Source organism: Larus michahellis, chromosome 6 (assembly GCF_964199755.1).
Source record: "Larus michahellis chromosome 6, bLarMic1.1, whole genome shotgun sequence".
Lineage (NCBI taxonomy): Eukaryota > Metazoa > Chordata > Aves > Charadriiformes > Laridae > Larus > Larus michahellis.
Genome location: NC_133901.1, coordinates 33,338,289 through 33,349,393, shown reverse-complemented (window position 1 = coordinate 33,349,393; position 11,105 = coordinate 33,338,289). Strand labels below are relative to the sequence as shown.

Sequence of the window (11,105 nt, the reverse complement as noted above, 5' to 3'; positions counted from 1 at the left end):
ACTGCCTTGCATCACAGACCCTGTTCTGTTCGGATTTGGCCTGACACAGAGGACCAGCCCAGCCACCCACCTGAACTCGGGGACAGCTTGGCAGCCCCCGCCGAGCAACAACGCCACGATTTTACTGGCTGGATCCAAACCCAAGCCCTCGGGGAAGTTCACATTTAGACCAGACGGAGGGGCCAAGCCTCGTGGTTTGGACCTGAACGACTTTTTGTAACCTCCCGAAGAAGAAACAAGCCTTCCCGCTCCTGACCCAGGCTCCAACCACGTCTCCTACCCAACAAGCCAACCCCACCCCAGCTTCTGCCAGGAGGACCCTACGCTACGCCTTCAGGCTCAAGGCCACCCACGATCAAAACCAATACACCAGAATACAGACCACCTGACAAACCACTGAGGGTAAGGAAAGAAAGAGGAAAAAGAGGAGAACAAGACACAGAAATATTTTAAGAATTTTTTGGCCAGCAGTTAATTCTGATTCACTGCGCTTTAAGGCTGCTGGACCAGAGATAGGTATCTAAGACTCCACCACTGAGATGTCCATATTTTGCGGGGCACGGGGTCAGGGTAGCACTTAACACAGTTTGGCATCTCTCCAATTTCTATAGGTGAGTAATTTTTCCTGTACCTACAGGGCTTGAGGAGCTGATCACCCATTCACAGCTCCATGCTTTCCTTTCCCTGTCATAGCACCCACTTGTTATTTCTCATATCCTCCAGGTCACAGGAACTATTTTTACTTCACTTTGCAATTCTTCTCATACCCTTCCTTCCTCCCTCCCCCCTCCTCCAGGCTTTCATCCTTAAGGGGATTGGGTACAGGTTATTGACCCACAGCAAGGGACAGACCACACAGTCCTGATCTACTCCACAGAACTTCTGCCTGAGCAAGAGCAGCCAAAAGTTAACCTTGATTTGTTTTTTCCTGCCACAAGGAAAATCAGTGACAGAAAAGGCAAAGGTGGCAACAGGCTGTTCATGCAAGGAAGAGCGTCCTATCTGTCCTACACAAGGCTGGACACAATTACACTGCAGGAACTCCCCGAGGAATTTCCCAGATAAGAACAGATATGCAGTTTCACCTGCTGGGTTTTCTCCCCCCACCCTTGTGTGCCAGATGCAACTTTTCAGGCAGTCCCAGGGAGGGAAAACAAAACTAAAAGAATGGTCGTGGGCACTTGCAAAAATGCAAACCAGCAGCACAATAGCAGCGTCAGTGCAAAGAAAACGCAGTTTCCCCATCTCTTACTCGCTTCTCTATCTTGCTGGCTAATTAAGGGACTTGTGTTTACCTTGGCGTTTGTATTCGGCTCACCCCTAGTTTGATGGGCGTTATCAAATACATACCCCCAAGCAAACGATTTTGCCCCTTCTGCAGAAAAATAGCTGGGCCACATTCACCCCTCCTAGCGCAACATGCTGTGAAGTTCAATGATGCTTCCCACTGCCTGTTCTTCCCCTCACTCCACAACAGGGCATTTTTCTTCCCTTCTATTCCTCAATGAGTTGATAAACCAGGGACTTACAAAGCCCAAGTCAGGACACCAAGGCCTGTCACAGCCGTGATTTCATTCCGAATCGCTGGTGACGGTTCCGTTTCTGTTTTACAAGCTTTTGTACTTGACGCTTTAACGATATCAGAACGTCCCAAGTGCTTTTCTGCAATACCACAACATAATAAAGCGTGCCTTAATTCAATGTGCTGCGGAAACTCTTTTCAGAAGAAAGTTGTTACATATGATGAGTCGCGGAAACAGGACTACCAGACTGAACTGGGAAATGTTCCGCATGCCTGCATTCGCTAGACTGACACAGGAGTTACGAAGTGGTCTTTGAAGAAAAACACAAGTGGAAAGAAGCAAAAGCCACATGGAAGAAAACAGCATCCCAAACTATTTGCTCTTGCCTCCCCAGGTGGCCAAAGCTCAGAAGAAGCTAAAGACTCAGCTTAGTGGTTAGGTCTGGCTTACAAGTGCCAACCTCCTACTTAAATAAAGAAAAAAAAAATTAATTTTCCTCCCTGGTCTCCCAGCAGAAGAAATGTCTCCAAGGTCCATCAAAGTATTTTTGTTATTTTTTTTTAAAGTTATACTTATATATAAAAATAAATATAAGACACCACCGAGCCTCACTCCCCGCTATCTCTCCTACCTAGACTTGCCTAGTACTTCATACAAAGTGTTACCTTTATCTTATGTCTTATCAGCACCCTTATATCCCAAGGTCAATACCACTTTTCCTACCTCCTTTATTCTACATGCATAGTTCACTATTTGCCTCCTCCAAAAAACTAGAAAAGCGGCATTGACCCCGTCTTCTTTACACCTGCACCCAACCACCAGAAGATTTCCCTTTCACCACCTGCTTTCCCTTATCAAGTAGGATTTGGGATTGCTGTTAATATTGCTAACTCCTCATGTCCCAGCTAACTCCTGCTGGCTTGGGCCTGAAGGGGATGTACTCCATCCCACGGGCTCACAGGAGGACCAGGAGATAGCCGCAACACTTAATGAGAAATCTTTTGCTCCCAACACAACAAAAAACTCATTCAATGGCATTTATTTGTCCCTAGAAATGTCTTTTTCCTTAGGAGGGTTTATAGCCACATGGATAAATTTGTACTTTCCATTCTCCTCCCTTGGACACACCAACAAACCACATTTTTTCACTTTGGCTTGTAACATCTGGCAATGGCCATTTCAAGCTATGTGGTGCCGCTTGGGTGGCTTCCCCTCGTTTGAACCTTTGTCCTAAGACAAGCTCCTGACGATGCTACCAGGATCCTGAAGATCCTGTATTAGATCCCAGGCACCGAGGTTCATGTGCTATTGGAACAGCTTTATTTTAACCAACGTTTCAGGATCTCTCCAGAGCTTCAAAAAAAAAGAAAAAAAACACCCCTCTCCCCTTTATTAAAAATCCGTTATATGCTGTAGGTACCCATGCAGGCTGCAGCACGTTGAGTTCATGCAACCTTGTGCAGGGTGTCCTTCCAAAACAAACAGGCAAATAACTGCAAGTCCTGTCTTTTTCATGCCACTTATTTGTCCTGAAATGGAGGGGGGGGGCGGTGCAGGGGGAAGAGAGAAAGGAAACTTTTCTCCTACACACACGCACGACACAAAAAGGTGCTGCAGAATAACTGCATCTGGCCTTTGAGATTAACCATTTGTTTTACGAGCTTCAGTTTCGGCTGGGAGAGAGTTTTAAGTCTATTATTTTGACAAGTCCTAACAGTATTACATTAATTACTGTCAGTGATTTATACAGTAAATCCAATTATTACTATTCATTGGCGTTTAACATAAGCCAGTACTATTAGAACATCCTATTACTTTAGAATGTACTTAAAGGTGGAATAAGACCTGGTCGGGAAGTCAAAGCTTCGAGAAAGCCATTTCCACATCAAATAATTTGAACATCAGCTTAATGCGGAAGGAACAGGGGAAAAATAACCAAAAAATAAACCCCAGATTTTAACTGTACTTATGCTCCCACAGTATGGGAATATTCACCTCATTTCCCGATATTCCTTTTCATTGTCGCAGCTCTTCTATTTTGCCTGTGAAGCACGTATTCAGAAGTTTTCTTTTCAAATAAATATTGTTTCCTTCCATATCGTGAGAGCCATGACCGTTGAGAATGATGAACTAGCCACTTTTATTTTCATATGAAGAACAAATTACCCATAGCATTTCACAGAAAGGAATTTATTTTTTTTAAACGTGCATTAAATAAGCCTTAAAACTTACGAGTTCAAGGTTTGCCTTCATATCCTCCTACTTAAGTAGGAGGACTTTGTTTTATGAAAAAAAAAAAAATTACTTTTTATTTCTTACTTCTAAAGTACAAGATATTATCAGGCCCGTGATAAACCTGTATTTTTCTAAGAGCGAGTAGCGGTCATATTATTAGTATCAAGAAACTGCATAAACCGGGGTGGAGGGAAGTCAGGAAGCAGGTTGGGAAATTTTCAGTATAACTAAAGATACCTGAGCATAACTTTCAATTAACTTCCCAAGCGTTTGGGTCTGGTGACATCTTTTGAAGAATTATTTGCCAAAGGGAAAGACACGCCAGCAGGTACCAAATTAAGACACACTTCTCATAGCAAGGAGACAAACGCATTTTCATAGCCCGTGTTGCACCACCACCTTCTGTTTTAAAGCACTTTTTTTTGCAATTACTTTTTGACACGGATTTTAGAAACCGCTATGGGGGGGACAGATTAGGAACGAGCGTGTTTCATGTGCTTGATGGTACACAGTTACCTGCTCTCACACTCAGGACTCGGCCTCTGTGTTTTGATTGTTCAGGCTGGCGTTACACCAGGGAACAAGAATGGAATTACAAAACTATTCCCCCTTGTGATCCCCATCAGAAGCACTTGCAGAAAGCCCACAAGACTTAATCACTGCAGGCTCATGCACCGTGTTACAAAAGACATTGGACTTGCAAGCAGGGGAATAGGAGAACATTTATGGACCAGTGTAGTGTCAATATTTGATGAATATCCAAACATTAGCCTTACACAAACACAGCTCATATCAAACTATCATAAATCAAAGGAGTACTTATGACCACAGGTTTATCTTGAAGCCACAGACACAGAAAACTTCTATAACTTACTCTGTTTTCTTTGGCAGCAGCACGACCCAGTGCCCTCTGGGCACAACATGTGCCAGTGGCAAATCACTGCCGCTTCTCTGTGGCACGATCGAACCCGAAATGTCTCAGCCACAACAAGGGAAAAGCAGCAACGCAAGAGGTAAAGACTCCCCAGCCTGAGGAGTGGGGATGCATAAACCCCTGATCATGTCAATTTTTAAAAAGAGTTTGTTTTTCACCTGATGTCATTTTTGGAATTGGGACTGAGCAGTTTATAGCACAGAATCGTAGAATGAGTTGGGTTGGAAGGGACCTTTAAAGGTCACGTAGACCAACCCCGACTATATCATCATCTAGTCTAACACCCATATATATATGTATATAAATATACATATACACAGGCTGCTTACTCCAATATAAATTCCTTTGCATCCTAGAAGCAATTCTCTAACAGGGTAAACTGCAGGCTGCTGAAACAGGATTGTTTTTGGAAACCGTTAAGACTTAAACTAAATTGTTTATAATCGTAGACCACAGCAGCACTATGGCATGCAGATTTATTCTGGAGAAAGGGAGCATAATGATGTTCATACAGCTATAGTAAGTTGTCATAGCATTTAACACAATCTGTAACTCATGGCTTTTAGTACGCAAACACATACGCAATCCTCCCTATTAACACGTGCATGCCCTATTGAATCTATGGCCCACTTGGGAAAGTTTAAAGTCCTTTTAGCAATAGCCCTTTTCTTCCTCCATTTCCAGCAGACCATCCCCCCTACAGTGGACACGCCACTAACCAGAGGGGCCACCGCACCCAGCTGTCCACGCACCTGGAGCACAGCATGGTCAGGCCAACCCAGGCATCCCCATCAAGCAAAGCAAACTGAGGACTTGGGGGATGTTTTCAACACTACCAAGCAAGGGAAGAGCGCTAGCATCACAGACACATCTACATTACAGCTGAATTATTATCTCTCAAGCCCATCACCATTTTTACGGTTTTTCAAAGCTTGAGAAGGCAAATATTCTTATATCATTTAACATAGCTCCACACAACAAGAGCTAATATGAGGTCTCATGTTTCTTAAAGCCCAGCCCCCAGCAAAGGTCTGTATATGACTTACAAGGTTGTGCGAAAAACACACATAGCCTCTGGGAGCCAAGGACTTACAGAGCAGGCTCCAGCCTCATCCCACATCTCCTCCAGAAGGAGGCTTCTGCCCCAGCCTCCTTCACCGCCCCAGCACCCAAAGCCAGGTCAGTCTTTTGGAAAGCACATTGGTATCCCACAGTTCTCTGTCCTCTCAGCCCCCCCATTACCTCTCAGTCTGGTAGAGCCTCTGCTTTCCTTCCCACTGCACGGCTGACATCCCCATACAAGTTTCTCTCTCCATATTAAAGAAGGCGTGTCCTTGGGCTGGGTCCAGCCCATTATCTTATCACCACTTAGCAGCCAAGTTCTCCCAAATCTGCTGCATCTGGTTCTCCAGTGAGGACTTGCTTGGTCTCACCTGTAGCTCGGCTCCTATGGGCCCAGCTCTGTGAGCTCCAGGGCCTCTTGCAGATCCAGCTTAGCTGCGTAGCCTTGGTTAAAACACCTGAGAAAACTGTTGGGAGAGAGTCACATGAGCTAAGGAAGGTAAAAGAGGGGGTGTGGTCGAGATGGTCCCATTCCCAGCTCAAGGATTCAGAGGAAAAAGCTCTAATACAGAAAGCTAAGGGGACAATTGGGGTACTAGAAACATCATTGGGGTCCCCAAAACATCACTGAGGTCCCCTTCCCAGGCATGATGGAGGTGAACCCTTCCTGCCTGGCTGATGACAGGCCATGAGGTGAGCCTTCCCCACCTGGCTGATGACCAGCCAGCAAACTCTCCTCAGCTGTCCAATTGGGGGTGGTGCACACCTTACTGCCTGGCCTAGAAGCTCCCAAGTCTCATCTAATTGGCACATGTATTAACCAGTAAATACCTGCTTTGTACTTTTTAAGCTGTGTCTATCTGTCTTGCAAGGTCTCTTTGTGCACTATGTAAGCTGCCCAAGTCAAGCAACCCACTGAAACTCATGTGACTTTGGGGCAACATGGAGCCTAGGAACATCTGCCCACTGTGGCATGACAAGCCGTTTCTAACAGACGTGGACAATGTCCATTGGAAACCATTGGTTGTTTCCAAAACCATGTCCTCCTGAGTTCCCACCCCCTTCTCCCCTGAGCCTTGCCAGCAAAGCTCAAGGAAAGCCCAATGTGAACAGCTGAGATGGAGATTTGCCGTCAACCCCTCACTAGACATCCTGGGAAATTTCTTGCAGCACTTCCAGGGGAAGCTGGAGGATTGGGCCCACCTTAGGGTTTTTGTGGCAGTAAATAATTAATACGCAAGGGTGACATCTGCTCAAGTATCATTTTTCTTGAGTTGGAAGTGCTTTTCCCTGATCCCATCTGGCAAGCTGAGGGACACCCTCAAACAGGCAACCCACTGCTGGCATGATTGTGGAAAAGGAAACAATTATGTCTTACTGCTCTTGGGGTTCTCAACTATGCCTCTTGAGAGGCTTTCAAGGAAAAACAAACGCGGATCACGTCTCCTCTTTTGATCATTTTTCCTCTTCTGAGCAAAATCTACCCCAGAGAGAGGAAAACAGAGAAGAAAATCACCACAGCTGCCATTCCTGCTTAACCTGAGGGCCTTCAAAAAACTATGCTAAAATCCCAATTCCTTTGGCATCTGAATGGCTTTCCATGGGTCCTCCATGCCCATACGTGTTGTCATGCTTCCCCCACGCCTGTGGGTCAATCCAGTGGAAGCACAGACAGTTTCTACCCCAAAATGGGGCTTGGCAACTGGCTTTCCATCCCAAAGCCATCTATTCACACATCTAACCCCAGTGACCACTTGCATTTCATCTAACGAGCAGATGACTTTTCCTTCCCCATGAGACTTTCCCATCTTGCTCACATGTCATCAGATGCCTCTGTTACCCGCACTCAGGCAACATCTCGTGCTGCTCTCTTTCCCTCGGAGACTTTTTTCATGACTCCTTTTTAGTGATGGTCACGTGAAGGTGCATGACACTTGATTTTTTGGAGCTGATTCGCTCCCCCCACTGTCATAATTTCAGGGCAGCGGCATTTGTTCGGTGGCTGAATTATTTCAAATGATTTTCCCGTGAGTCCGAGATGCTCGGTGGCACACTGATGTTGAGTCTGAGGTCTAATGTCACTGAAGATCAAATCTTACCAATTCCTTATGACAGATGGGATAGGACGGTACACGGAAGTCAGAAAAAACCCTTTAATAGGGAAAAAATCTAGTGTTATATCTGCCCATCACTTCCAACTTCTGTCCAGGAGGTCAGGAGAAGCAGCAGACCCCAAACCTTTCCTGGGTACTGTGCTCAGTGGTAGGCGGTTATAATTGGGTTTTTTTTTGTTTGTGGGGTTTTTTTTGTGTTTTTTTTTTTTTTTAAATACGCTTCAAAATCTGCATTTGAACCCCTGAATTCAGCAGAAAGGTGGATACTGGAGGGCAGACATTTCCTTGGGAGTAATCACATTTTTGGGCCAAGAAGTGGGTGAAGGCAGCAGTGCCTCGGTGAAACAGTGGTTGTGCTGAGTGAGGAGAGAGATGCTCGCGTTGAGGGAGCAAGGCCCTCGTTATCTACCCACCGCTCAGGAATACCTAATGCTTTTAAAGCTGAGCAAACACTGGTAGGGCACTTTTCCAAACCTGAAGCGTCAGCAACACCTAATCCTAAATGCTTCATTTAACACGCCTTGAAATGAAGCCCGAGACCGCCTTAAATATAGTTCAGCATCAGCGTAGGCAAAGGCTGCTTGTGGGGGTCAGCTTTAGGACTAACAAAATTACAGGCTGTAGTATGGTCATGGTCCAGCATTGAGGTGAGAGACAGCCACAGCAGGATGCAATTTCAGGGACAGATCCTTATGGTGGGGTACTAAACTCACACGTCATATGAGAAATTACTTTGCCAAACCGCTACCATACCCATTTCTTTATTGTTAGGGTCCAGAAGGATTTTAGCAGAGGCAAACATTCAATTCCTCATAGGTAAGCTTAGGAAGCGTGGGTTAGAGGAGGGGACAGTGGGGTGGGTGGAGAACTGGGTGAATGGCAGAGCTCAGAGCGTTCTGATCAGCAGCGCAGAGTCCAGTTGGAGGCCTGTAACTAGCGGTGTTCCCCAGGGGTCAGTACTGGGTCCGGTCTTGTTCAACATATTCATCAGTGACCTGGGTGAGGGCACAGGGTGCCCCCTCAGCACGTTTGCTGGTGACACAAAGCTGGGAGGGGTGGCTGACACACCGGAAGGCTGTGCCACCATACAGAGAGGCCTGGACAGGCTGGAGAGTTGGGCGGAGAGAAACCTTATGAAATTCAACAAGGGCAAGTGTAGGGTGCTGCACCTGGGGAGGAATAACCCCCTGCACCAGGACAGGTTGGGGGTGACCTGCTGGAGAGCAGCTCGGTGGAGAGGGACCTGGGAGTCCTGGTGGACAACAAGATGACCATGAGCCAGCAATGGGCCCTTGTGGCCAAGAAGGCCAATGGTCTCCTGGGGTGCATTAAAAAGAGTGTGTCCAGCAGGTCGAGGGAGGTCATCTTCCCCCTCTGCTATGCGCTGGTGAGGCCACATCTGCAGTGCTGTGTCCAGTTCTGGGCTCCCTGGTTCAAGAAGGACAAGGAACTACTGGAGAGACTCCAGCGGAGGCTACAAAGATGACCAAGGGACTGGAGCATCTCTCTGATGAGGAAAGGTTGAGAGACCTGGGGCTGTTTAGCCTGGAGAAGAGAAGACTGAGAGGGGATCTCATCAACACTTACAAATACTGAAAGGGTGGGTGTCAAGAGGATGGGGCCAGACTCTTTTCAGTGGTGACCAGTGACAGGACAAGGAGCAATGGGCACAAACTGGAACACAGGGAATTCCATCTCAACATGAAGAAAACCGTCTTTCCTTTGAGGGTGATGGAGCACTGGAACAGGTTGCCCAGAGAGGCTGTGGAGTCTCCTTCTCTGGAGATACTCAAACACAGCCTGGATGAGTTCCTGTGCAACCTGCTCTGGGTGACCCTGCTTTGGGAGGGGGCTTGGACTAGCTGATCTCTGAAGGTCCCTTCCAACCCCTGCCATTCTGTGATTCAGCTATTGCATCAACTAGATGTGGCAGGATATCCCGAGGACCACAGTAACTGGATGCTCTGAGGTTGCCACACCTGGAAGCCACCCATCTCAGACATTCGTGGCTGCTGAATTTATTTGCATCCTTTTCTAGGTGCAGCAAACCCTTCCCAAAACTTGCATTGGCTTTCGTCGCTGCAAGTATATTTAGTCTTTGCTTGGACAATGTTTTCATAGCGATTCCTGCAAACCCACAGTTTGCAGGCTATGTACACTTAGACCACCAGCGAGAGGGATTTTTAGCTCCTGCCGTCTTCCTACAGCAAGCCAAAACCTCCTGTTGAGGCCAGGACTGGCACAAGGCTGTGATCCTTCTCCCAGCATCTCTGCTGGGGGCAGCAGCGGCAATGTGGACGGATCAGCTGGGAAAGCCTTCGGTGCAGAGCAAACGAACCGGCGTCAAGATGGTAGCACGGGGCCAGCCCTTAGACCACCATCTGACTTCAAGCCCTTCGCATTTATTTACAAAAAAATGTGCCTGGGTAGGTGCCGTCAGAGTTGCGGTGACCCAGCTATCTGGTCAAAGGCCTGCAGGGAGTCGGGAGATAGAGCAGGTTAACGTTTAACCCGTGGGGACTGTAAACCAGCCCTGGGGCTGCTGAACCTTTGGAGTTTGATATGATGATTAGGGAATAACCGGAGTGACACGTCGCAAACTCTCCATAATCAAGGAGACCTTATTCCCCAGCGGTGATCTCCAAAATTTCTCAGGTATGCGACTGCTCATCCTACCCTGAGGTTCGGGGCGCGGAGACGGGGGCCCTTGCCAAAAAGGGCTTTTGGCTGGGACAGGGAAGGAGCAGCTCCATCGCGCGCCTTTTCCCGCACCCCGACAGTGCCCCATCATCAAATTTATGCCTGGGGTGCTGCCCGACACCGGTGGGGCCGGACCGGTGGGGCTGGGACCCCCCTGCACCCTGCAGCTGGACCCAGGCACTGGCCCAGCCCCGCACGGCTCACCTTGGTGTTTTGATGAGCAAGGTGGGGAGAGTCGGGCTCCTCGGGGCCTTGGCGTAATTTCTGCCCAGCAGCGGCAACAAGGAGCTTTTTTTTACGGCTTTTTCCCCTGCCGATCGCTGGCAGTTGCCAGAAAAGCGAAGCCAGACAAGGTGGAGGGGGGAGGAGGGTTTTTTCCATGCGATAATTCGGTCTTGATTTGTTAAAGCGCAACTTTCTAGGGCTAATCATTAGAGACCTTTCCAGCCGACTCCTTATTCCTCCTTCTCTTTGCAAAAGGTTGGTCTCCATATCAAAGGCAATCGCTGCTCCTAAAAAATCTTCATTTTCCCTAAT

At 47.4% G+C, this 11,105-nt stretch overlaps 1 protein-coding gene across 6 annotated transcripts in view; it reads left to right on the top strand.

Moving 5' to 3' along the window:
- Positions 1-10,411: 10,411 nt before the first annotated feature.
- Positions 10,412-11,105, top strand: part of A1CF (APOBEC1 complementation factor) — a 30,175-nt gene continuing 29,481 nt past the window's right edge. For 4 of the 6 annotated variants that reach the window (XM_074592167.1, XM_074592164.1, XM_074592162.1 and 1 more), the window contains exon 1: positions 10,412-10,523. The gene's annotated coding sequence lies outside the window, so the exon portion shown is untranslated. The remainder of the gene's footprint in view (positions 10,524-11,105) is intronic. The other 2 variants (XM_074592168.1, XM_074592163.1) reach the window with 2 other exon arrangements.